The sequence below is a fragment of the Rana temporaria genome, chromosome 9 (assembly GCF_905171775.1).
Source record: "Rana temporaria chromosome 9, aRanTem1.1, whole genome shotgun sequence".
NCBI lineage: Eukaryota > Metazoa > Chordata > Amphibia > Anura > Ranidae > Rana > Rana temporaria.
Window position 1 is genome coordinate 84,387,626 of NC_053497.1, and position 27,870 is coordinate 84,415,495.

At 38.7% G+C, this 27,870-nt stretch overlaps 1 protein-coding gene across 1 annotated transcript in view; it reads right to left on the bottom strand.

Annotated features, from left to right (window-relative positions):
• Positions 1-27,870, bottom strand: part of IL1RAPL2 (interleukin 1 receptor accessory protein like 2) — a 935,719-nt gene that overhangs the window by 178,064 nt on the left and 729,785 nt on the right. The gene's annotated exons all lie outside the window — the stretch shown is intronic.

Genomic DNA, 27,870 nt, shown 5'->3' on the forward strand with positions numbered 1-27,870 from the left:
TACATACCGTATAGGAACGCTTTTAGAAAAAACAGGCATGAATTGGTGTAGCTATCCACAGCAACCAGACATTTTACTTTATAGGAAAAGCTGAATAGTATGGGAAGTTACTTGACTTTTGCTGCAGTTTTTGGAAATCAGCCCCTGGGTACATGAGGACATATTCATCATTGTTTGTGATTTAATGTTGTAAAATACAGAACAAGTGTATTCATTGGCTTAATAAAAGGAATAGTCTGGGCACACATTGTTTGTAACCAGTCAACATATTAAAAGATTATCCTTACAGGGGAAAAAACAAAGACCCAAACTAACAAGAATGAATGGGACAATCTGGCATAAGATTTTGCATGACTAATAAGGAATGTTTCTGTTTGGGCAGATTCAAGCTCTTGCACACAGTGGTATAATTTACAAATATTATGCTTTCCCTGTGGAAAAAAACTGCCAAGAAGATTACCAGATATTGGAAAAGTAATATTGTCCTATCTGTAATACTGCATACAGTATATATTATTGTAAGGAGACTTGCCAAAGGTAATTGCATTATAAAAATGCAATACTCAAGATTAACTACCGATTAAAGTATAGAATAAAAGATCATGTTTTAAAATTTAATATTGTCATTCTTGTATACTTCTTAAAACTCTGTTCACAGACCAAAAGGGAACAGGCTTGAAAAACAGGTGGTTTATTACGATGTCCATTAAGCAAGAGATTTATAGAATATAGGTCCATCTTGAGGCAATTAGAATTATCTTCTTTTTTTTCCCTTCCATTTTTATGATTTCATTGAAATCCAGAGGCAATAAAGCAATTAAAATGTAACTATGTGGGTATTTATTCATCTTTTCTACTAAGAAACAATCTGGCTTCTTTTTCCAAGTGCTTCCTGTGTGCTTATTAATTCAGACATGCTCAATGCACTTTTGCCAACAACTCACTTGCTCCTATGCAAGGAGGCTGCCACTGCTGAACTCTCACTTTAAGAATGTTATGCCGCGTACACACGATCATTTTTCGGCTTGTAAAAAACTGTGTTTTTCAGCCTCTAGAAAAAACGAGTAAGCACTGATTGTAGTGCGAAACGTCAGCTGTATGCCCCTGTCTTTGCTGTGATGTGTGGTGTTCGAATACTTTTATCAATAAAAGGCAACCAAGAAGGTTTTTCCAGAGTGCGGCTGTCCAAACATTTCTTTCTACTATTTTTTCCAACTTCATCATTAAAACGATGTTGCACACACACGATCATTAAAAAAAAAATGCTCTAGCAAAGCACAGTGACGTACAACGGCACTATAAAGGGGAAGTCTCATTCGGATGGTGCCACCCTTTGGGCTGCTTTAGCGGATTTTGTGTTAGTAAAAGACGATTCGCACTTTTCTGTCTGTTTGGGGACTCAGAAGGGGGGGGGGGATTGTGGGGGCTGCTCATTTAGTAACATGTTAGGCTTCTTTCACACCAATATGTTTTTTCATGCTTTTTGCAGAAACACAGGACATGTTATTAACTTGGGTGCCTAAGGAACACATTCACATAAATGCATTTTTTGCCTCTGCGTTTTTGGAAAGGATCAGGGACTTTTTTTAAATACAAGACGCTGCTTCTTTTGCTTTTTTTGGGCTCAATAGACTGTAATTGGGGAAGCAGCAGAAAAGCATGTAATGCGGTTTTACCGCAATGTTACCGCGATTTTGTTGTGATATAGGTTTTGCATTTTTAAATCTGGCCAATAACAAATTTGCTTAAAAAAAAGCATAAGGAATGCAAAAAGCACTGCAGAAACGTTCAAAAGCAATATGCATAGGTGTGAATGAGGCCTTATGCCGCGTTCACACGGTCTGCATTTCCGACAACAAATGTTCGATGTGAGCTTTTGGTCAGATATTCCGACCGCGTGTAGGCTCCATCAGACATTTGCTGTCTGAATTTCCGACAAAAAATGTTTGAGAGCTGGTTCTCAATTTTTCCAACAACAAAAGAATCATTGAACTTAATTGAATCATTGAACAAAATAATTTTTGCTGTACGTGACTGCATTCTTGACGTTTGGAATTTCCGACGACATTTGTGTGACAGTTTATATGCAAGACAAGTTTGAGCGAACAATCCATCGAAAAAATATCCACGGTTTTGTTGTCGGAATGTCCAATCGTGTGTACGCGGCATTAGACCCTGTTTACAGGTGTAATATGTTATGAAAGGTGAACTTATCCTTTAAGTGCAGAACATTGTAAATATCCTTGAAGGACCCATCAGAAGACTGTGCCCCCGGACAGCATGTGTTCTGCCCTTAATATAATCCACCACTAATTACCCATGTCTACACATCTCAGATGGCAAATACATTTGAGTTTTAGCTTTTGGAGAAATGGGTTTTTCACTGAAAATGATTGGTAACAAAAACATTCTTTTTTTTTTTCTTTAGAAAGGGACAATAAATTAGGTTTAACAATGAAATATTGCACACTCAACCCGATTCTCTACAGAGATTATCAGACAATATATCAATTAGTTTAATTAATGCAGGCTTGCTAATGTGAATGATTGTAAATAATTAAGTAACACTAATGATAGAAGTAATTAATTTGTAAGTGTATTTTTCCCAGTTACAAAAATCTTGCTATCTTATTTCACTGCACTGGAACCAGCAGAGGGACCGCACAGTGTCAAATGTGCAGCAAAATCAGACAAATTGAAACTGACAAAGCAAGATGCATTGAAAAGTATACAAAGTTCAAATAAAGTGCATTTTATAATTTATACCAGCCACTGCATTCATAGAAATTTCACTGAAATCCAAGCTATAGGAACAATTCTACAGAAAAATTAAGCATTTGCATAAATAATGTTCACTGTTGTGTGCTTGACTCTTGAGCAGTTGATGGAAATTACAGACTTTAATGCCGCGTACACACGATCATTTTTCAGCATGAAACGTCATTTAAAATGATCGTGTGTGGGCTTCACATAATTTTTCAGGTTCTGAAAAACGACAAAAAAAAAATTCGAACATGCTGCATTTTTTAACGTAGTTTTAAACTATGTCGTTTTTCGGGTTGTAAAAAATTATCGTGTGTGGGCTAAAACAACGTAAAAATCCTGCGCATGCTCAGAAGCAAGTTATGAGAAGGGAGCGCTCTTTCTGATAAAACTATCGTTCATAATGGAGTAAGCACATTCATCACGCTGTAACAGACAAAAAAGCGCGAACCGTCTTTTACTAACACGGAATCAGCTAAAGCAGCCCAAAGGTGAATGGAACTTCCCCTTTATAGTGCCGTTGTACGTGTTGTACGTCACCGCGCTTTGCTAGAGCATTGTTTAAAAACGATGGTGTGTGGGCAACGTCGTTTTAATGATGAAGTTGGGAAAACGTTGTTTTTTTAGACATGCTGAAAAACGAAGTTTTCTTTCATGCTGAAAAATGATTGTGTGTACGCGGCATAAGAGTATAAACAATAATAATAATATCAAATTGTCAAAAAAAAGTTAAATTCCAAAATGTCTTTAAACATTAATTTTCATCATCACGTCTGTATAACTTGGTACTGGTGTAAATACATACATGGATATGGGAAAACAACCCAAACTCAGACAGTCTACATCCATGTTTGTACACATGCAGTTGTTCATGCAAGTACCCATGTACAGCCATTGCTTTTTTTAAGCAGTCAGTATGCAGCACATGTGACTCCCTGGCAGGGAAATAAACCAGAATTTTTCATGTCATATAGAGCCAGACGTCTGTATGCACGAGGCAAAAAGGTTCAGGCACATGCATAGAAGCATAACATTGAATATAATGTAGTCTTAGCTAGGAAAAAGATGCATACATAAATGAATTGGCAACAAAGTAATGTGAAGTAGGGTCCGTATGGTCACAGTTAGTTTTGCTGTGATAGTATACAATAAATTTTTTATTTCTGTCATGATATATTTCATGTGAGGTCTAAGATTGAAAAAAAAAATGGCACACCTGGTTCTTTCAGGTACAAGAAGAACGTAACTCACAACCTTTCTTCCCATGCAGAATGTTGCCGCTAGGCAGTTGGCCAATGCTGCCACATGGGACAAGGAAATGGCCCTTGACTCTGTGTAGAGCATTATTAGAAAGGCAGTACGTTAGATACTGTTTGTGCTCCTTCAGATACTAGTACTATTCCTTTAATCAAAGCCTGTTTTTGCTGATAATATAAGGGTTCTCTGGCTGTTGCATGATGTAGACATGATGTCAGGGCCAAGGAGGAGCCGCAGCACCAGGCTAGAACAATGAGACAAATATTTCAGCAAAGGTTCAGAGACAAAATAAACTGCAAAATATCAGATATGTTTGCAGGGCATTTTTTCTTTTTTTTCTTTGACAATATAAAAAAGGCAAATACAGCTTTTGCATTGTACATGCTTTAACATAACCTAATCATCTTAAAAAAGATGGTTAAAGTGGTTACATGGTTTCTTTAGGCAGTTCAACGTAGAAGATTACTACTATCCAGAAGGCAAAAGCCTTTTGTTGTTGTTTTTATACCTCTAAGTTGTAAATGAAGGCCGGGTTTACACTGCTTCGACATAGAAGTCGGACAACTTCCGCTCCAACTTTGCCCTACAATTTCAATGAATGGGATCCGACTTTGATCTGACAATAACCAGGCCATTTGAGTCTGGTTTGAATCTTTAGGGGAACCCCACGCCAAAATAAAAAAAAATGTCATGGGTCCCCCAGAAGACCATACTAGCCCCTTTAGTCTGATATGGATTTTGAGGGGAAACCCGGCGCCAAACAAAAACACCCCCGAAATCTATATCAGACCCTCATCCAAGCACACAGCCCAGCAGGTCAGGAAAGGGGGGGGCAGGGGGGCTCTGCACACCCACACCAAAGCATTAACATGGGGACAAGGGCCTCTTCCTGACAACCCTGGGCAGTGGTTGTGGGGGTCTGTAGGCAGGGGGCTTATCAAAATCTGAAAGCCCCCTTTAACAAGGGGGCCCCAGACCCATGTCCCCACCCTATGTGAATGAGTATGGGCTAACCTGCCCCTTGTGACATCAGCGCCCGGGACATGATAAGGGTCTGGTATGAATTTTGGGGGAACCCCACACCGTTTATTTTGGCATGGGGTTCCCCTTCAAGATCCTCAGAGCAAAAGTTGCATGTCAAAATCAGATCAGTCAAGTTGGTGATCCGACTTCAATGATTTTGACTGGACTGAAGTCGGACCATAGTCAGACCAAAGTAGTGCAGGAACCTTTTTCAAAGTCAGACCGACTTGTGTTGAATCAGATAAGACGGCTTTCAAAGGAAACAATTGATTTATACATGTCATGCGACATGTGCTCCCAAAGTCGGAGCATATGTCGCACCAGTGTGAAACGGGCCAAGAAGTAGATTCAAAAGTGGATGATAAAAGTGGTTAACAGGCCCTTAAACTGACACCTTTGGTGTGTGTTGGACTTGTATGTCAAGATCCTGTATATGTTTTGCCTGTTTAATGCTGGTCATATACATCAAAGAAACAACTGTATGTTTTTCTCATCCATGACATATTGTTCTAATAGTATATCCTAATTATTAGTCATGTTTATATATGTTTATATGACTATTTTGTATTTTTGAAAACAAAGTCATCAAATGTTTTTGGAATCACATCACAGAGTTGTCAATTCTGGGGTAGGAAACCAAGACTAGAGGTCAACGCAATAATTTCAGCTTGTACCATAGCTTGTACCATATGAACATCAGCACTTACAAAATATTAGACTAAAAGCTAAAAGTCAGACATGGTCAGATGAATAGGAATAACTGTTTTTTTTTAATTGAAATAGATCTTGTGGCACTTTTCATATGTTATAAAATAAAATGTCTGTAGAAAATCTATACAGAGACCATATCTTTTTAGGAAGTATCATCTTCTTGCAAGTTTCCTTGAACTGAACAGCTAAAAACATACCAGCAAAATGGGAAATACAGATCAATGGAAACGATAAACTTTTTTTGTATTTGGTTTTATGTAAACATTCGATTCTCTGTCCAGTTTTTATTGTAATCTACATTTCTCTGGGGTTCACTTTCTATCTACAGTTAGACCCTTTTTACACTGGAGCGGTGCTGGCATTAGCAGTGCTTTACCGCTGTTAGCTAGCTGGGCACTTTTAACCCCTGAGAAAGGGTTAAACACATCCTCTTAGCGTTGCTTTCAAATCACTTTTAAGGCGGCACCCATTCATTTCAATTATACACCGCTCCAGCACCAAATATGCTGCTTGCAGGTCTTTTTTTCCTACCTGCAAGCGTACCGTCCCAGTGTTAAAGCACTCAGGCTTTCACACTGGGGATGCAGAAGATGCAGTTTACAGGCACTATTTTTAGAGCAAAAACGCATGTAAAGCGCCTCAGTGTTAAAGGGGTCTAAATAATAGGGCATTGCTGTAAAATTTACATTCCTCCCTCTAGAGTGCATTCTCTGTAAATATCTTTAAAAAAATGTAATAGAATGACAGAATCACTGGATAATTAGAAGATTCTTTACAGGAGCTTTGGATGCAGTTCAACCTAAAAACTAACAGTTTTCAGTAAAGACATATGGAAGCTGCCATTTCAACTGTCCAACCTCACACACTACCTCCCACTAAACTCCAAAAACTATAACACCTCACCACCAGGTAAAACAGGCATTTTAACAGAAAAAAAAAAACACTTGAAATCCCTTATTTCTAAACATAGCCTAACTATATTAACATTGACAGCTTTGGTTGCCAAATATGCAAGTCCCATAGCAGTCTCCCTCATGCATCTTTAACCACTTAAGGACCGGACCAATATGCTGCCTAAAGACCCAAGGTGTTTTTACAGTTCGGGACTGCGTCGCTTTAACAGACAATTGCGCGGTCGTGCGACGTGGCTCCCAAACAAAATTGGCGTCCTTTTTTCCCCACAAATAGAGCTTTCTTTTGGTGGTATTTGATCACCTCTGCTGTTTTTATTTTTTGCGCTATAAACAAAAATAGAGCGACAATTTTGAAAAAAATTCAATATTTTTTACTTTTTGCTATAATAAATATCCCCCAAAAACATATATAAAAAATATTTTTTTCCTCAATTTAGGCCGATACGTATTCTTCTACCTATTTTTGGTAAAAAAAAATCGCAATAAGCGTTTATCGATTGGTTTGCGCAAAATTTATAGCGTTTACAAAATAGGGGATAGTTTTATTGCATTTTTATTAATTCTTTTTTTTTTACTACTAATGGCGGCGATCAGCGATTTTTTTCGTGACTGCGTCATTATGGCGGACACTTCGGACAATTTTGACACATTTTTGGAACCATTGTCATTTTCACAGAAAAAAATGCATTTAAATTGCATTCTTTATTGTGAAAATGACAGTTGCAGTTTGGGAGTTAACCACAGGTGGCGCTGTAGGATTTAGTGTACACTTAGTGTGTGTTTACAACTGTAGGGGGGTGTGGCTGTAGGAATGACGTCATCGATCGAGTCTCCCCTATAAAGGGGATCACTCGATCGATGCAGCGCCATAGTGAAGCACGGGGAAGCCGTGTTTACATACGGCTCTCCCCGTTCTTCAGCTCCGGGGAGCGATCGCGACGGAGCGGCTATAAACAAATAGCCGCGCCGTCGTTCCGGATCGCTCCCCGAGGGAACCCGACCGCCGCGTGTAGCGGGGGGGTCCCGATCGGACCCCCCACCCGCTAGAAGGCAGGGAAGTACAGGTACGCCAATATGCCTGTACGTGCCATTCTGCTGACGTATATGTACATGCGGCGGTCGGGAAGGGGTTAATAAGTAAAAAGGTCAGAGATATAAAGCATTCCTACAACTCACCACCATTGTAAGGGTAATTTTTCCACTGAACACTAGTCTCCAAAGGGGCATTCTTCGACTACTAACAGGCAGTCTTCCTCCAACTAATAACCAATGTGGGGGACATGCTATACATTGATTGCCAAAGTGAGGGATATATTGTAGAATATTCTTCTGGGCCCCCACAATCTCTCCTGACAGAGCGAGAATGGGGATTCGCGTGTGTAAACACACAAATCCATGCTCTGTCAGGGGTGAGGCGACTGATCTGTGGTTCCTAGTATATAGGAACAACGATCGGTCTCCTCCCCAAGTCAGTCCCCCCCCCCAGTTAAAACCCACACTAACGGAACACATTTAACCCCTTGATCGCCCCCTAGTGTCAACCCCTTCCCTGCCAGTGACATTTAGGGAGTGTATTTTTATAGCACTGATCGCTGTATAAATGTCAATAGTCCCAAAAACGTGTCAAAAATGTCCAATCTGTCTACCGCAATGTCGCAGTACCACTAAAAATTGCAGATCGCCACTATTACTAGTAAAAAAAATTAAAAATATATAAATGCCATAGGTTTTTCCCTAGACGCTATAACTTTTTTGCAAACCGATCAATATATGTTTATTTTGTAGAAGAATATATATCGGCCTAAACTTATGAAGAAATTATTTATTTATTTTACTTTTGGGATATTTATTATAGCAAAAAGTTAAAAATATTGTGTTTTTTTCAAAATTGTTGGTCTTCTTTTGTTTATAGCGCAAAAAGTAAAAACCGCATAGGTGATCAAATATCACCAAAAGAAAGCTGCATATAGGAGATTCAAGGAAACAGGCGGCATAGCTGAAATAGATGTCTATAAAAATAGACAAAAGGAGGGTGAACACTTCTCAGTCCTGCAAAAGCACAAAACAAGGAGGAAATGGCTAAATCTAATCTATTAGGAAAGAAGACAAATAGGTAGATTCAGGTAGAGTTAGGCCGACTTATCAGTAGATAAGTCGACCTAACTCAGAATCTACGCCGACTTATGTTTAGGCGTATGCTCAAACAGAGATACGCTTAAACATATCTAAGATACGACGGCTTGCGCCGTCCTATCTTAGATTGCAATATTTTGGATGGCCGCTAGGTGGCGCTTCCATTGGGGTCGGCATAGAATATGTAAATGAGGAGATACGCCCATTCACGAACGTACGCCCGGCCGACGCAGTACTTTTACGCCGTTTGCCTAAGAGATAGGCCGCGTAAAGTTAGAGCTAGGCCCTAGTGGAATAGTAATGTTAAGTATGGCCGCCGTTCCCGCCGCTAAATTCAAAATGTTTACGTCGTTTGCGTAAGTCGTCCGCGAATCAGGATTTACGTTGTTTACGTCCACGTCTAAATCAATAGGCCCGTGCGGCGTACTTAGCCGCAATGCACAATGGGAAATGTAGGCGCCCGGCGCATGGGCAGTTTAAAAAAAATGTAAAAAACGTGAGGTCAAGCCTCATTAACATTAAACACGCCCCCCCAACACATTTGAATTAGGCGCCCTTACGCCCGCCGATTTAGGCTACGCCGTCGTAACTTAGCAGGCAAATACATTGAGAATCATGTACTTGCCTAGCTTACTTACGGCGGCGTAGCCTAAACACGCTAAGCTACGCCGCCGCTCTGCTACCTGAATCTACCTAAAAACCTTTGTTTAGGTACATCAGCGATGGAAGGAAAAAATACAATGGGATCACTAAAATTAAAACTGAGCACAACACTTATGTTAAGAGAGACTTAGCTGTAGCAAACCATTTAAACATTTGCTTCTGTTCACTCTTTTAAAAAAAAGAAATACATTGCACTAACAATAACAAGTTGGTAAATCATATTGGTTCCAGTAATGAAGGTTATTTTCCTGAGTTTCTGGAGACAGAGGTAGCAGAGGAACTGGCTCAGTTAAAGCTTAAAAAAGCAATTGGCCCTGATGGTAATTATCTCAGAGACCTAAAAGAACTTTGAAGTATAGTTGTTGGACCATTAACAGACCTTGTTAATCAATCTCTTCATGGAGGAGAAATTTCCCACGACTGGCAAACAGTTAATATTGTACTTATCTACAAGAAATGTAGCAAGGTAGAAGCTGGCAATTATGGGGCAGTGAGTTCAACAAATTTTGTAGTTAAAGCGGTTGTATAGTCAATTTTTGAACTTTTACCTACAGGTAAGCCTATAAAACCTGTACGGTTTAGGAGATATCCCCTTGCAAAGTCAGCGGTGCATGCGCATCGGGGATTCTCGGCTGAAAGCCTGGCAGACGCCAGACCTTGCCAGAAAGAAGTCTCCCACGCACATGCGCGGGAGTGACGACAAATTACGGCTCCAGCCACTCACTGCCACCACTCAAATTAGTTCCTGATTATCAGTGGGGACATCCAGGTTCAAAAGCTAGCGGAGATGCAATGTGTCATCTGTTAGCTGTCGAAAGGAAGTATGTTTATAAACATACATGCTGACAAACATTTGTATACAGGTTTCTGGTAAAAAAAGGGTTAACAGAAACCTGTCCTCAAAGAACTATGGAAACTGTCATTACTGACTTTAAAAGCATTTAAGCCCGGGGATCAGCATAATAGCTACTGTAGGTGTCCAACAATTTCAGAAAAAATCAGTAATGGCAACAATATTTAGTATATTACAGGTTTCCTATTAACTAATTATTCTTTGTTCAGTTTTTTTTGTCTATTCCATGTATATAGAGTTTTAGTTGTATACAGCATGACAATTCCCTGGGGTTATTGAATATTGGTTCATGTGACTTAGAAATGTGAACACAGAATTATTAGTTTGCAAACAAAGCACATGTAAAGCATCCAAATGCAAGCAAAACTATTAGTCGCCAAACTATAAGAATAAGAATGCGAGGAAAGCTTACCTCTAGATTTAGTCTTACACACGCAGAAATTTAATGGCGTTTAATGAATGAACTAATATGATACTTAAGCTCTTTCAAATACGGTTATGGAGCCAATCTAAAGCTATTTAATTAGCTGAAAAGCCCATAATAATGAAAATATCTATTCGATGGCCATCACATTAAAAGCTGTGAATATCACCTTGGGATACATATTTATTATGACAGTTTTTTTTAGTAGCTATTCATTTAGGGTATATAATTAAAGTGGTTGTTAAGCCACTCTAGTATAATCATGCCATCCCCTCTGTTAAATAACATAACAAGTCCAAGTGTCTGTGCTCTATAATAAAAATGGCAATTTCTACCTTATATCAGAAAGTCTCCCGGGGACTCACGTGACTCCTCGGCTCTCTCCTCTCTCAGGCTGACAGCTATAGCGAGAGGGGCCGAGAACTCTCGCTGACGTCAGCCAGGGAAGAGGGATGGAGAGAGGAGAGAGAGCCGAGCGGTCAAATGAGCGCAGAGAAACGCTCTGATACAAGGTATAACTCTGCATCTTTTTTATATAGCACAGACACTGGGAAACATATCATTGTTTAACAGAGGGTATGGCATGCTTATACTATAGTTATGATAGTAGCATGAGAGGAGGGCTGAGGCGTGGATGGAGCTGACAGGCAGGGAGGGGAGGGGGTAAAGCAGAGAGGAGAGCTGCGAATGACGGAGGCATGTAAACGGACCATGGTGTCCGAGCTCAGCAACCATCATAAACCGTAGTCAGTTTACAGGAGGGAGGGCAGAATCAGGCAGGATCAGCAAAGTTTTTTAGGTTATACAGGGGGCTAAATTACACAGCACAGGCACTGTGCTGTGTAACATGGTTTAAGGGAACAGGATACTTTTCTTTTTTTTTTCAGGTAACAAACACTTTAAGAGCTCTGGAATGATGTCATAACCCTGCATTCCATGCAGTATCTTTTTGTTTTGGAGGCCTCTACGTGTTAATCTTTTTGCATTTGGAGGATTTTAATGGTAAACTATTTGCACATTAATATTATGTGGGCTGACCCCTCCCTGCTTCAGTACCAGGGCACACTACAGTCTAAGCCCCATCTTATATAACAAACCTCAGACCAACTTGAACCATTGCTTCTGAACCCACTGTTTTCCGTCCATTCTAGATACTGTATGCCATTTGAGAAAAAAAATTCTACATCTATTCCATTTACATTACTTTGCAAAATACTCAGGAGGCAATTGAAAAACAAAAACAGATCCCCTGCCATTTGAGAATGTTCATGAATAGGTGCGATTTTAAAAACCTGCAGACATTTTTCACTAAATATATATTTCTGTAATTTGCACGAGCTTGCCTAAAATGTATGAAACTTCAAGACAAACTATAAAGATGCATACACATGACCATTTGTCATGTCATGGAAAAAAACAAAGTTTTTCCTCGACGTGATTCCTTTCAAGCCTGCCTTGCATACACACGATTGTGAAAAAAAAAATGCTTGAGCAAAGCACGGTGACGTACAACACGTATGACGGCACTATAAAGGGGAAGTTCCATTCGATTGGCGACACACTTTGGGCTGATTATGCAAATTTTCCTTCTCATAACCTGCTTGTGAGCATGCGCATTTTTTCCCCCCGTCGTTAAAGCCTACACACGATTGTTTTTCACAATGTGAAAAACCACGAGAAAAAAATAGAGCATGTTCTAAATTTTTAATGCCCATTTTTCACATCGAGAAAAATGCTCTGGCACCTACACATGGTCGTTTTTAATGACCAATTAAAAAAATTGCATTTTTCTTGTCATGATAAAAAGGTTGTGTGTACGCAGCATAATCGCTTTAGGTCATTATTACTTGCAGACCAGCCCTGAAAAATATGCCCAAATATAATTATCTTTTTCAATGATCGGTGTCTTGAATCAAATCCACTTCACTGCTCTCTGGAAACTGAACAAATCCAGTTGGGTCAAATACCTGTTCCCCCTATTCATACACAGGTTTCCCATACAATCTCATACATCTTGTAGTAGTGTTCAAGCTTGTGTATAGGACCACTGACTGAGATGGGAGAAGCAGTTACGTACACACATAAAAGTATGCAATATTTGCAGTAGTCAAGGAGCAGTGAACGGGCAGCATTTTAGGACACAAAAGGTATATAACAGGGTTGCTGTAAACTGTTCTTTTATTTCTCTGTGGGTTTGTTTTCTATATACTGTATGTGTGTGTGTGTGTGTGTGTGTGTGTGTATGTATGTGTGTATGTATGTATATATATATATATATATATATATATATATATATATATATATATATATATATACATACATACACACACACACACACACACACACACAGTAAAACCTTGGCCGGCAAGCATAATTTGTTCCAGAAACATGCTTGTAATCCAAAGCACTTGTACTGTATATCAAAACAAATTTACCCATAAGAAATAATGGAAACTCAAATGATTCGTTTCACAACTATTTATTCATATGTAGGTCCTTCAGTTTACAGTCCATATAAAAATATTATAGCAATGTGAAAGGTTGTGTAACCATAAAATGTCCATCCACAAATGGAAGCCTCCACAAGGGCATTAGGAGCAAAACCCAGCAGGAGCTACAGGGTATAAAAGAGAAGAGAGGTTCATCGAAGTATAGCAATATGTTGCTAAATGTTGTACCTTCATTAAATGTAACCATATTGCTACACTTAGGGGCGCCTCTCTTCTCTTTTATACTCAATTGTGAAATGACGCTACTTGTATATCAAGACATCGCTTGTATATCAAGTCAAAATGTATTTAAAAATGTTGCTTGTCTTGCAAAACACTCTCAAACCAAGTTTTTACTGTGCGAATATGCTATTTATCCTGCCAAATTTCTCTGGTAAGAGGATCTTTCCATCTATTTAGTTTCTATATGCAGGAATCACATTACCTCCAAGTATATGGACTTCTAACATATCTCTTTTGGACTTCTTTATTAGTGAATCCTCAAAGTGATTTGTCGTACAGTCCTGATCAAAAATTGAAGACCACTTGAAAAATGGCAAAAAATTATTTTACATTGTTGGATCTTAACAAGGTTTCAAGTAGAGCTTCAACATGCAACAAGAAGAAATGAGAGTGAGACAAAACATTTTTTGAGCATTCAATTGATTGAAAATAACAATTAAACTGAAACAGGCTGTTTTTCAGCTGATCAAAAGTTTAGGACCACATGCCTTTAAAAGGCCAAATCTGTGCAAAGATGTGGATTCATTGTCATTTTCTGTCAGGTAGTCACACGTTGTGATGCCAAAGGCAAAAAAACTCTCCCTTTTTGAACGTGGTTGGGTTGCTGAACTGCATAAGCAGGGTCTCTCATCAAGACACTGGACGATCCTCGACCCAAATTAAGGCCCTTACTGGTGCTGACTGCAGCCCCATAACCATCAGACGGCATCTGAGACTGAAGGGCTTCAAAAACAAAAAAGGGCTTCAAAAACCTTGTCTCCTTGAACGCCACAGAACTGCTCGTTTGGACTTTGCAAGAGAGCACCAAACACAGGACATTCAAAGGTGGAAGAAAGTTTTATTCTCTAATGAGATTTTTTTTAACCTTGATGGTCCTGATGGTTTCCAACGTTACTGGCATGACAAGCAGATCCCACCTGAGATGTTTTCTACGCGCCACAGTGGAAGGGGCGCAATAATGGTCTGGGGTGCTTTTTCCTTCAGTGGAACAATGGGGCTTCAGGAAGTGCAGGGGCGTGAAACAGCCGCTGGCTATGTCCAGATGTTGCAAAGAGCATTCCTCATGACTTAGGGCCCTCGTCTGTGTGGTAATGACTGGGTTTTTCAACAGGACAACGCTACAGTGCACAATGCCCGCAGGACAAGGGACTTCTTCCAGAAGAGTAACATCACTCTTTTGGCCCATCCTGCATGTTCCCCTGATCTAAATCTAATTGAGAACCTTTGGGGATGGATGGCAAGGGAAGTTTACAAAAATGGACAACAGTTCCAGACAGTAGATGGCCTTCGTGCGGCTGTCTTCACCACTTGGAGAAATGTTCCCACTCACCTCATGGAAACGCTTGCATCAAGCATCCCGAAACAAAATTTTCAAGTGATCAACAATAACGGCGGAGCTACTCATTACCGAGTTCATGTTTGGAAGTTGGATCTATGTTTTGGGGGGGTTTCGTTTTTTTTTGGAGGTGTGGTCGTAAACTTTTGATCAGCTGAAAAACAGCCTGTTTCAGTTTATTCGTTATTTTCAATTAATTGAATGCTCAAAAAATGTTTTGTCTCACTCTCATTTCTTCTTGTTGCATGTTGAAGCTCTACTTGGAACCTTGTTAAGATCCAACATTGTAAAATATGATGTTTTGCCATATTTTCAAGTGGTCTTAAACTTTTGATCAGGACTGTATATGATTTTTAAATCTACACTGCTGTCCATTTAGACCAGGAGTCTCCAAACTCTGGCCCTCCAGTTGTTCAGGAACTACATTTCCAATCATGTCTAGTCATGTCTTTGAATGCCAGAGTTTTATGGGATGTGTAGTTCCGCAACAGTTGGAGGGTTGTAGTTTGGAGATCCCTGATTTAGACACATGATCTCAGAGACCTAAAGTGATAGCGCTGCATTTTTTTTTATTATAAGATTTATTTGTTTGGCCTACAAATTATGGCAGCTGCTTTGTGTAAACCAAAGTTCTCAGCCCTTCCCTAAGGGGAAGGGCTGTCCATCATAGTGACGTCATCACGTCGATCGTTACTGGCGTGTGATTACACAGCGCAGCGGGAGAAACAGTTTTGAACCGAGCGGTGGACGCCACTCTGGATGCTCGTCTCCTAGATCGAATGATGCAAGCTGTTATGTACATTGCCTGACTTACTTTATTCAAATGTAAGTGCACATTTTATATATTTCTGTCTTTTAATATTAAACCAAACGGATTTATGCTATTGGCCACTGTTTGTTTCTTTTCACACATGGGAGAGGATATCTAATGAGGATTGGATTGGATTTAACCCCTGCTGTGATTTAAGTTATAATACAACGCTTATTACCCAGCGTTGTCTGGTAAGAGTTTTACTTGCTCATTGCACGAGTGGTGGTGGTTTTAAGGATATCGCTGGATTGTCTCTAGTGGGGATTTCTAAGTCTTCTCACGGAACATCTTGTTTGGGACTATTCTTTTCACCATAGGCTATTCAAATGAATTTTTGGACTGTCACAAAATAGCATTCAAATTCCATAAGGAGCGCTGCTGTATGCATATATTGTTTTTATATGCTGTTTTTCTATAGCTGCTTTGTGTGTTTAGAATTTGGGAGGTTATAGCCAAGAGCTGGTTTATACATTTTATTATTGTTACGTGGGAATATATGCTAGGGCATGAGGAAACCACTTACATAAGCAGCAAAACATTACAGGACAAGTCCAGTAGTATGCGACTACTATGACCTGGATAGATAAAAACTTTAACAGACATTTTAAGAGATTATTGTGCACTACCACATCCATAGAATGACCGGCATAATGCTAGCTAAAAAATAGGACAGATGCTTTTTCAGTAATGCACTGGTATGTGCTGCAATGAAATCATTTCAATAAAACACAGTGCAGTTATTTACGATAAGAACGATTCGTATTTTTTTTTCCTCAGCGCTCCCTTCAAAACTTAGTTTACATGGATCACAATTGCCTGTTTTAATTAAAAAAATAAATGCATATTATTGTTTTCCAGGCTTTAATAAATTCAGATCGATGTTCGGGTTATTTCCTGGTAAAATTTAGGACATGAGCAGCAGAGCGATCATACTTTCTCCACAGCAGGTAATGAATTTTGTTTTCTGTTATGAAAATTGTGCACTGCAGTTTAGACTCCTCTTCATTCCCCCCTTTTTAATGTGTGGATAGAACTGGTGGAATTTGCAAATTGATGAGCAAAATATGCAAATGTATACATAATGAGAACAAACTAATTACAGCAATTCAGAGTTCTCATTCATCGATCCATTCATCCAAAAGCTTTTTTTATTGGAAATTTTAGGGGTATATATTTATCACAATAATGTCCTGAATGCCTTGAAATAAATACAGCTGCATCTTGATGGGTTTTAATCCTAGATCGGCAAGATAAAATAGGCAGCTCTGTTCTGCTATAGTGAATTTCTCTTGCGTAAAAGTACTTTAGTACAAAAAGGCCAAAATAGGTCTCAGAATTTTAGGGACTAATACACCAATGACAGAGCCTGGCATCTAGCAAGTTCTTACACCCCTCCAAATGCTTCTTAGCATGACATGAAATTAAATGAAATTATGTCCAGGGTATTATTCCAAGTGGTATAGACTAGACATGTGCACAGAAAAAAAATTCGTTTTTTTTTGTTCCGTTTCGTATCGTTCCGTAGGTTCGTTCCCGTTCGTTTTTCGTAAGTCGCCCATTTTCCTGTTCGTTCCCGTTCGTTTTTCGTACGACGCGATTTTTTCAAATTCCGATCGTTTCGTATTTTGGTTACCGTTTTATTTTCGTACATGCGGGATGGTTCGTTATTCTGTTTAATTCATGTTCGTTACTTGTTAGACAATAATTTTGTCTTACCGAACGTTCGTTCGTTTTTATCAGAAAACCATTTTTGGGTTCCAGGTTCAAAAGTCTGGCCAACTGATCTCTCCCTTCAGACGAAAATCCACAGAAAAGTTTATTTGGCTTTACTGTACTACTCAGCACAAAAGAGAAGCTGCTTCACTAACTAACTACACTCACTGCCCATTCAAAAAAACTAAAATTACATCTTATAACAAAAGATTTGCATTCTGTATTTTGAAACCAAATTACGAACAGAAAAAAGGAATTCAGAATACAGAATACAAATCTTTTGTTATAAGATGTCATATGAACATACAAACAGAAAAAGGATTCAAACAAAATACAGAACGAAAATCTTTTGTTAGATGTCATATGAACATACGACTGAAAATCAAAATACGAACAGAACAAGGATTTAAACAAAAATACAGAATGCAAGTCTTTTTGCCATTTTCGTTCTTTTGCCGTTTTCGTTTTGTCGTATTTTCGCCGGATCGTTCGTTCGTATTTGCGGTTGTTCGTTATGCGGCTCATTCGTAATCCCGTCGTTTTCGTATTTTGGTGCTTTCATTTTTTCGTATGTACACATTATTCTGCGGGTACGAAAATTAACATTTTCGTACGAAAATAACATTCGTACGAACGGGAATGCACATATCTAGTATAGACTATAAATCAAGCTCTCACAAGACCACATACTACAGCCAGAGTAACCAGAAGAGCTATGATGCTTTGCCTACATCTAGTGACTAAAACTTCAGGTATGAGTGTTATGAATAGGTACACATTTTGTAATAAAAAATAATAATACAGTAATATAAAAGTACCGTTGTTCCATACTGAAAGTTTTCATAAACTGAAAAATAATATATACAATATACATTTATTAAAGTATTTTCCAGAATCGTATGAAAGAAGGTAACTCCTTTAACCACTAGAGTACCGGGCCATCGTCAAATGACGGCTCCACGGTTACTCTGAAAATTCAACAGGACGTCATTTGGCGTCCTGTATTCTTGTGGCCACTGGGGGGCGCGCGAGCGCGCCGGCGGCCGCGCGCGCGCGCCCGGCGCGTCCCCGAGATGCCGATGCGCGTGCCTGGCGGTCGCGATGTCCGCCAGGCACTCGGAATCGGCGGCTACAGGGACAAGACGTGGAGCTCTGTGTGTAAACACAGAGCTCCACGTCCTGTCAGGGGACAGAGGAGACCGATCTGTGTCCCTTGTACATAGGGACACAGCATCGGTCACCTCCCCCAGTCACCCCCCTTTCCCCACAGTTAGAACACAATTTAGGGATACATATTAACCCCTCCCTCACCCCCTAGTGTTAACCCCTTGAATGCCAGTCACATTTATACAGTAATTAGTGCATATTTATCGCATTAATCGCTGTATAAATGTGAATGGCGCCAAAAACGTGTCAAAAGTGTCCGATGTGTTCGCCGCAATGTCACGGTGACAGTAAAAAAATCGCAAATCGCCGCCAATACTAGTAAAAAAATTAATAAAATAAAAATGCCATAAATCTATCAGCTATTTTGTAAACGCTATAACTTTTGCGCAAACCAATCAATATATGATCATTGCGATTTTTTTTTTACCAAAAATATGTAGAAGAATACATATCGGCCTAAACTGAGGAAAAAAAAACGTTTTTTTTTTTTTAAATTGTGATATTTATTAAATAAAAAAGTAAAAAATAGTGTTTTTTTTTTAAATTGTCACTCTTCTTTTGTTTATAGCGCAAAAAATAAAAACCGCAGAGGTGATCAAATACCACCAAAAGAAAGCTCTATTTGTGGGAACAAAATGATAAAAAAATTGTTTGGGTACAGTGTAGCATGACCGCGCAATTGTCATTCAAAGTGCGACAGTGCTGAAAGCTGAAAATTGGCTTGGGCAGGAAGGGGCGTAAGTGCCCAGTATGGAAGTGGTTAAAACATGCATCCATTATTCATGAACAAGCTAGCACACATCTTTTCAAATAATTGTATTCAGTTGGACTTACATTTTGGAAAAAAATTGAAGGGAAGCTCTCAAAAGACAGTAAGAAAAAATATATTTGCAAACTGGTTTGGAATTTTCGGTTATGTGGTATCATCCTTTAAAGGGCTATGTAAACACATCTTTAGTGTGCACCAATGCCCTACTCTACATCCCTGAGAAGTATACTTACTTGACCCTGCTGCACCTAAATGTTCACTGTGCCTGCTCCAGTGGTGGCCCAGTCCAAAAGGGGTGCTAGGGCACTGCCCCCCTAAACCATGCACCGGCCCCTAATCTACATTCTGGATTCATGGATTTTAATGTTTTTTTTTTTTTTATACACATGATTAGAGCCTGAGGCCCAATTGGCTTAAAAAAAGTGGGCTCGGGGTGCATAGCACTGTAATCACTACATTCCTGTCCATCTCCAGCGGGGGGTGGCATTGGTTTGCCACAATAACCCCCCTCCCAAATATCGAGCACCAGCCGCCATTGGCCAGCTCACCTCTACAAAGCCACTCATCATCAGGTCCTGCTCCCACCACACAAGTACTCTGTAATTTCTGCTAATTCCATTGAAGAGTTCATACTTCAAAGGTCTGGCACCCAATTTTGATATTCATACATTATAGGTCTAGTGCCCTATTTTGATACCTTTCTGGTTACAGGTATGCTTAATTTACAGTGCCTTTCTAAGCCGGTCTTTTCCTCCTTGTTTGCACCTGAGTAACCAATGAGACTACAGAGTCACACATGTGGGCGAATAGACTCTGGTCAATGACAGATTACTCCCTCCCTCTATGCCCACATATTACAAAACACTATAGCCAAGCTAGGGGTGGGGCTAAGCCAGAGTGGGTCATGCCCTGTTATGTTGCCCTCCCCACAGACTGTACAAAGTGGACTGGAACAGTCAGTGAAGGATTCAATGCCTGAAGGCATTGGTAGATGGATCAGATCCTTGACTGACAGTTCCACTCCGGCTTTGCTTGACCTGGGGAGGACCTGGTGATGTCACGTGACATATGATCTACTTCAGCTTACCCTTACCCCCAACTGGATTGTGCTGCAGCAAAAAAGTTATGTTTCCTTTGATTAAAAAAAGAGTAACAGGGTATGTATTGCTGCAATTCATCAAGCGTTTTATATGTAATGAATGGCTGCTGGTGTACCCTGTTGGTGTATTGGGGTTTAGAAGCACTTTAAGCTTGGTGTATGCACAAACTATGGCCATTAACATGCCAGGCACATCCCAGTGTATGTGTTCAATCTCAATTCTGTCTGGGTGCCAGCCTCAATCAGATCAAGCAATGTAAGGCCACAGAGACCTCATTTATACAAAATTAAAAACGAATATGAACAATAAAAAAAAAGTGTATTTTCTGCGATTACACACATTGCAAAGAAGTATGGAAGAGCCCTGGGGCCATCATAAAAAAAAAAATACTAAATTCTGAGTTTCAAAGTCAGAATTCTGAGATTAAAAAGACAGAATTCTGTGTTTCAAAGTCAGAATTCTGAGATTAAATGTCAGAATTCTGTGTTTCAAAGTCAGAATTCTGAGATTAAATGTCAGAATTCTGAGATTAAATGTCAGAATTCTGAGATTAAATGTCAGAATTCTGAGATTAAATGTCAGAATTCTGAGATTAAAAAGACAGAATTCTGTGTTTCAAAGTCAGAATTCTGAGATTAAATGTCAGAATTCTGAGATTAAAAAGACAGAATTCTGTGTTTCAAAGTCAGAATTCTGAGATTAAATGTCAGAATTCTGAGATTCTAAATATAGTAGTCTCTATTAGGAGGATTTTAGAAGCAATTAGCGATAATGTAGTAACACCCATAGACCATCATTCTGCAGACATACAAGTCTGGTGCTGTAGATATAGATCTGTAAATCTATTTTAGTTGCAGCATACAGTATGGGGAAGCAGGCAATGCTGGGCTCTCTGGTTCCTCTACAGTCCCACAGTTTACTGTCATTTGCTCTAACATAAAGAGGGATGCTGAAAACGAGTGTATTGTGTGTGTGAGTGGGGGGGGGGGGATGACACAGCTTCCATAGATAACAGAACACAATGCACCCCAACTTTTAGGAAACATTGCACTGTTGCCCCAACAAGAGGGAATTGTGAGCACAATGTGTGTCTTTGTTCAGAATGGCTTGATTATAGCAATTACATGTCTGGACTAATTCTTACAGAGAATGAACCTCATATTACACAAATCGATACAGGTATATAGCTTGAGATATAGCTCAATGCATAGAGTGACAGACTTGGGTTTCATATTTTGTGGGTTCGAATCCAGGAGACAGCACAATTTGTTTTTTAGTTATATGTATATATACATATTATTTTATACATTGCTCTTAGATTAAAATAGAGATGTCCCAATACCAATATTAGTAAATCAATATATTGAAAATGTATATGTCTTCAAAAAATTAAGCTCTGAGCTGGATTCGAACCCAAAACTTATAAACACAGAAGTCTATTACTCTAACCACTGAGCTATAACCCAAATCATACAACTCTACTGTTTTTTTAGGTTTAATATGGGGTTCATTCTCTGTAAGAATTAGTCCAGACATGTGATTGCTATGATCAAGCCGTTCTGACCATAGACACACATTGTCCTTCTGCCTTCTAGCCATTCACAATTCCCTCATGTTGGGGCAACAGTGCAATGTTTCCTTAAAGTTGGGGTGCATTGTGTTCTGTTATCTATGGAAGCTGTGTAACCCCCCCCCCCCCCCACTCACACACAGAATACACTCGTTTTCAGCATCCCTCTTTATGTTAGAGCAGATGACAGCAAATGGAGGAACCAGAGAGCCCAGCACTGCCTGCTTCCCCATACTGTATGCTGTAACTTAAATAGATTTACAGATCTATATACAGAGCAAAAGACTTGTATGTCTGCAGAATGATGGTCTATGGGTGTTACTACATTATTCTTAATTGCTCCTAAAATCCTCCTAATAGAGACTACTATATTTAGAAACTCAGAATTCTGATATTAAAAGATAGAATTCTGAGTTTCAAAGTCAGAATTCTGATATTAAAAGTCAGAATTCTGAGTTTCAAAGTCAGAATTCTGAGATTAAAAGTCAGAATTCTGAGATTAAAAGTCAGAATTCTGAGATTAAAAGTCAGAATTCTGAGTTTCAAAGTCTGAATTCTGAGATTAAAATTCAGAATTCTGAGATTAAAAGTCAGAATTCTGAGTTTCAAAGTCAGAATTCTGAGTTTCAAAGTCAGAATTCTGAGATTCAAAGTCAGAATTCTGAGATTCAAAGTCAGAATTCTGAGATTCAAAGTCAGAATTCTGAGATTCAAAGTCAGAATTCTGAGATTCAAAGTCAGAATTCTGAGATTAAAAGTCAGAATTCTGAGATTAAAAGTCAGAATTCTGAGTTTCAAAGTCAGAATTCTGAGTTTCAAAGTCAGAATTCTGAGTTTCAAAGTCGGAATTCTGAGATTAAAAATCGGAATTCTGAGTTTCAAAGTCAGAATTCTGAGATTAAAAGTCAGAATTCTGAGATTAAAAGTCAGAATTCTGAGATTCAAAGTCAGAATTCTGAGTTTCAAAGTCAGAATTCTGAGTTTCAAAGTCAGAATTCTGAGATTAAAAGTCAGAATTCTGAGATTAAAAGTCAGAATTCTGAGATTAAAAGTCAGAATTCTGAGATTAAAAGTCAGAATTCTGAGTTTCAAAGTCAGAATTCTGAGATTAAAAGTCAGAATTCGGAGATTAAAAGTCAGAATTCTGAGATTCAAAGTCAGAATTCTGAGATTAAAAGTCAGAATTCTGAGATTAAAAGTCAGAATTCTGAGATTAAAAGTCAGAATTCTGAGTTTCAAAGTCAGAATTCTGAGATTTAATATCAGAATTCTGAGTTTCTAAATATAGTAGTCTCTATTAGGAGGATTTTAGGAGCAATTAAGAATAATGTAGTAACACCCATAGACCATCATTCTGCAGACATACAAGTCTTTTGCTCTGTATATAGATCTGTAAATCTATTTAAGTTACAGCATACAGTATGGGGAAGCAGGCAGTGCTGGGCTCTCTGGTTCCTCCATTTGCTGTCATCTGCTCTAACATAAAGAGGGATGCTGAAAACGAGTGTATTCTGTGTGTGAGTGGGGGGGGGGTGACACAGCTTCCATAGATAACAGAACACAATGCACCCCAACTTTAAGGAAACATTGCACTGTTGCCCCAACATGAGGGAATTGTGAATGGCTAGAAGGCAGAAGGACAATGTGTGTCTATGGTCAGAACGGCTTGATCATAGCAATCACATGTCTGGACTAATTCTTACAGAGAATGAACCCCATATTAAACCTAAAAAAACAGTAGAGTTGTATGATTTGGGTTATAGCTCAGTGGTTAGAGTAATAGACTTCTGTGTTTATAAGTTTTGGGTTCGAATCCAGCTCAGAGCTTAATTTTTTGAAGACATATACATTTTCAATATATTGATTTACTAATATTGGTATTGGGACATCTCTATTTTAATCTAAGAGCAATGTATAAAATAATATGTATATATACATATAACTTAAAAACAAATTGTGCTGTCTCCTGGATTCGAACCCACAAAATATGAAACCCAAGACTGTCACCCTATGCATTGAGCTACTTTTCAAGCTATATACCTGAATTGATTTTTATGTGTAATATGGGGTTCATTCTCTGTAAGAATTAGTCCAGACATGTAATTGCTATAATCAATCCGTTCTGAACAAAGACACACATTGTGCTCACAATTCCCTCTTGTTGGGGCAACAGTGCAATGTTTCCTAAAAGTTCTGTTATCTATGGAAGCTGTGTCACCCCCCCCCCCCCACTCACACACAATACACTCGTTTTCAGCATCCCTCTTTATGTTAGAGCAAATGACAGTAAACTGTGGGACTGTAGAGGAACCAGAGAGCCCAGCATTGCCTGCTTCCCCATACTGTATGCTGCAACTAAAATAGATTTACAGATCTATATCTACAGCACCAGACTTGTATGTCTGCAGAATGATGGTCTATGGGTGTTACTACATTATTGCTAATTGCTCCTAAAATCCTCCTAATAGAGACTACTATATTTAGAATCTCAGAATTCTGACATTTAATCTCAGAATTCTGACTTTGAAACTCAGAATTCTGTCTTTTTAATCTCAGAATTCTGACTTTGAAACACAGAATTCTGACATTTAATCTCAGAATTCTGACTTTGAAACACAGAATTCTGTCTTTTTAATCTCAGAATTCTGACATTTAATCTCAGAATTCTGACATTTAATCTCAGAATTCTGACTTTGAAACACAGAATTCTGACATTTAATCTCAGAATTCTGACATTTAATCTCAGAATTCTGACTTTGAAACACAGAATTCTGACATTTAATCTCAGAATTCTGTCTTTTTAATCTCAGAATTCTGACTTTGAAACTCAGAATTCTGTCTTTTTAATCTCAGAATTCTGACTTTGAAACACAGAATTCTGACATTTAATCTCAGAATTCTGACTTTGAAACACAGAATTCTGTCTTTTTAATCTCAGAATTCTGACATTTAATCTCAGAATTCTGACATTTAATCTCAGAATTCTGACATTTAATCTCAGAATTCTGACTTTGAAACACAGAATTCTGACATTTAATCTCAGAATTCTGACATTTAATCTCAGAATTCTGACTTTGAAACACAGAATTCTGACATTTAATCTCAGAATTCTGTCTTTTTAATCTCAGAATTCTGACTTTGAAACTCAGAATTTAGTATTTTTTTTTTTATGATGGCCCCAGGGCTCTTCCATAAAGAAGGTATACACAAAGCTTTAATAAAAATAAAAGGGGAACTCATTGCACTAATTTTCTGTCTCCACTCTCCAGCCTTCACCTGTGTAGCCTGATGTTGGTTGGAGACCTGGCGGGGTAGCTCAGAAGGCTAAGATTGACACAGCAGCAGAGGTCTAAAGAACAGCATGGTGTACAAGCATTAAAGAAGTTCTATTCTTTACCTTAGCAGTATACACATCTTTGATCTACAATGCATAGTAACAAATGTAAAGTCACTATCACACGTTTAAAAATAGTTTGATACAGCAAAGGGCTTTAAAGTGCAGGATCAATAATTCAAGCTGGTATAATACATTGTATCCATTGAACATTACAGTGTCTATGTTAGCAATGCAACGGAAATGTAAAAATAAAAGGGTCCCTTTCAAGTGCTATTTCTCTGTTCTATACTTGCCTCAAGGGTAACAAGAAAAATGACTTTATCCTTTTGCTTTTTTATGATATGGAGGATATATATTCATAATATGGATTCATAAAAGCTACCAATTATATCTGTGAGAAAAGTAGTACAAAAACAAAACAAAAGCACACAAGAAACCTGTAGTAAATTATTATATATATTATATATATATATATATATATATATATATATATATATATATATATATATATATATATATATATATATATATATATATAACATTCAAAATGTTTTTCTGAGTGTGACCTATTATTTAAATGATTGGGTGAATATTCTGCAGCACAGTAATTAGCTCCTTCCAAGTCATATTTTATTTAATTGTGCTTAATCTGTAAAGTGATTATGGGGTCAATGCTATATTGATAACATTTTTGCATAAAGCTGAGTGTAATTCTGTAGTGACTGTTGGTATGTACATTTGTTGGTCTGAAACACTTTTTTTTTTTTAAATAGTTTTTACATAGGATTCACACAACTTTCACTTAGAATTTATGCATCTGAATACATATTTAAAAAGTCATAATACTGGATAGAAGGATGTAAAACTTGTGTGAAAGCATTTACAAATAGACACCTGGATAATCAATATTATAGCATGTTTAAATATTAAATGCATTCCCTTAAAATAAAGTTACATGTAAACTGCATTAAAAATTTCATCAGCATAATAACTCAGACATGTATTATTTTGTAATGTATTGCAGTTTACCAATCTGCCTAAGGGTACACTCTGGATGAAGGAGAAACTGAGGTATCTTTGGAGAGCAGCATTGTCAGCCTGGGGGAGGGGAGTGTTAGATGTACTAGTAGATTTAGATACACTAATAATTTGAAGCCAAACTCCAGATAACACTTTATAAGCAGTTACAACAATTGTCTTGGGATAAAAGTTTTACATGAATAAAACAGACTTACTGGCAGAATCACCTGTTAAAAAATAAAGGCTAGTAAGCCTAAAAAAGAAAATGAATGCATCCATCTCATCTAAGGCCCCTTTCACACTGGGGCGGGAGCCGCGGTGGCGGTAAAGCAACGCTAAAAATAGCGGCGCTATACCTTTGGATTTGCCGCGGGATTTGGCCGCTACCGGTGCAGTATTAACCCCCGCTAGCGGCCGATAAAGGGTTAATACCCTGCAGAGGCGCATTGCGGGCGGTATTGCCGCGGTTTCCCATTGTTTTAAATGGGAAGGAGCAGTGAAGGAGCGGTATACATACCGCTCCTCTCACCGCTCCAAAGATGCTGCTGACAGGAGATTTTTTTCTCTCCCGCCAGCGCATTGCCTCAGTGTGAAAGCCCTCTGGCTTTCACATTGAGGTTGCTGGGCAGGAGTTTTTCAGGCGGTATAGCAGCACTATTTTTAGCGCTGTACCGCCTGAAAAACTCCTCAGTGTGAAAGGGGTCTAAGAATTGGCAAGCTGCAGCATAATAAAGGTTTGCTTCTGTGTTTTTTTTGCCACTTTAAGAAAAAAAAGCGTAGATACACAAAACAAAGTGCCTCTAATTTCATATCTTAGACATATGCTTGTTGTGAATGATGTAAGGCTAGTTAAAGTTTTAAAATTACTTTTATTAACAATTGTTGTGCTATATTGTACGCCCCCCCCCCTAAAAAGAAGCACAGATAGTAAATAGCGACCTGTAAGGATGCATATCTATGCAAGCAGCAGGCATCTTTGTTGCCACTGTATGTCAAATATGTTCAAGGGACAGCTTCCCACCCTTCCTGATTTCTGTCAGTAAAGGGTACCTGCTGTAGTCTGAGATTACACATCACTTGATTTTATGCAGTCGCATGTATAGGAGTGAACCAGCTTTTGAGGCTTTCATTGCGCAGGACTCCCATGACACACAGACAAGGGGGTTGATTTACTAAAACTGAAGAGTGAAAAATCTTGTGTAGCTGTGTATAGTAATCAATCATCTTCTAACTTCAGCTTGTTCCATTAGGCTTTGACAAAAAAAATGGAAGCTGATTGGTTTCTATGTAGAGATGAACCAGATTTTGCACTCTCCTTGCAGCTTCACAACAACTGCGCATGTGCAAAGCGTGCTGTGCTTTGTGAAACAGTCTTCCGGGACCCATTGCCCCAGAAGGCTGCAGGGGAAGGTGGGGGGGGCAGAAGTGGGAGCGGGTACCCGCTCCCCCCCAAAAGGTGCCAAATGTGGCAGTGGAGGGGAGAGGGAGGAGCAAGACAAGCGGAGCATCCTCTTCTGGGTGGAGATGCACTTTAAATCTCAGTTTAGGATCAATTCAGTAATACATTTGTGCAT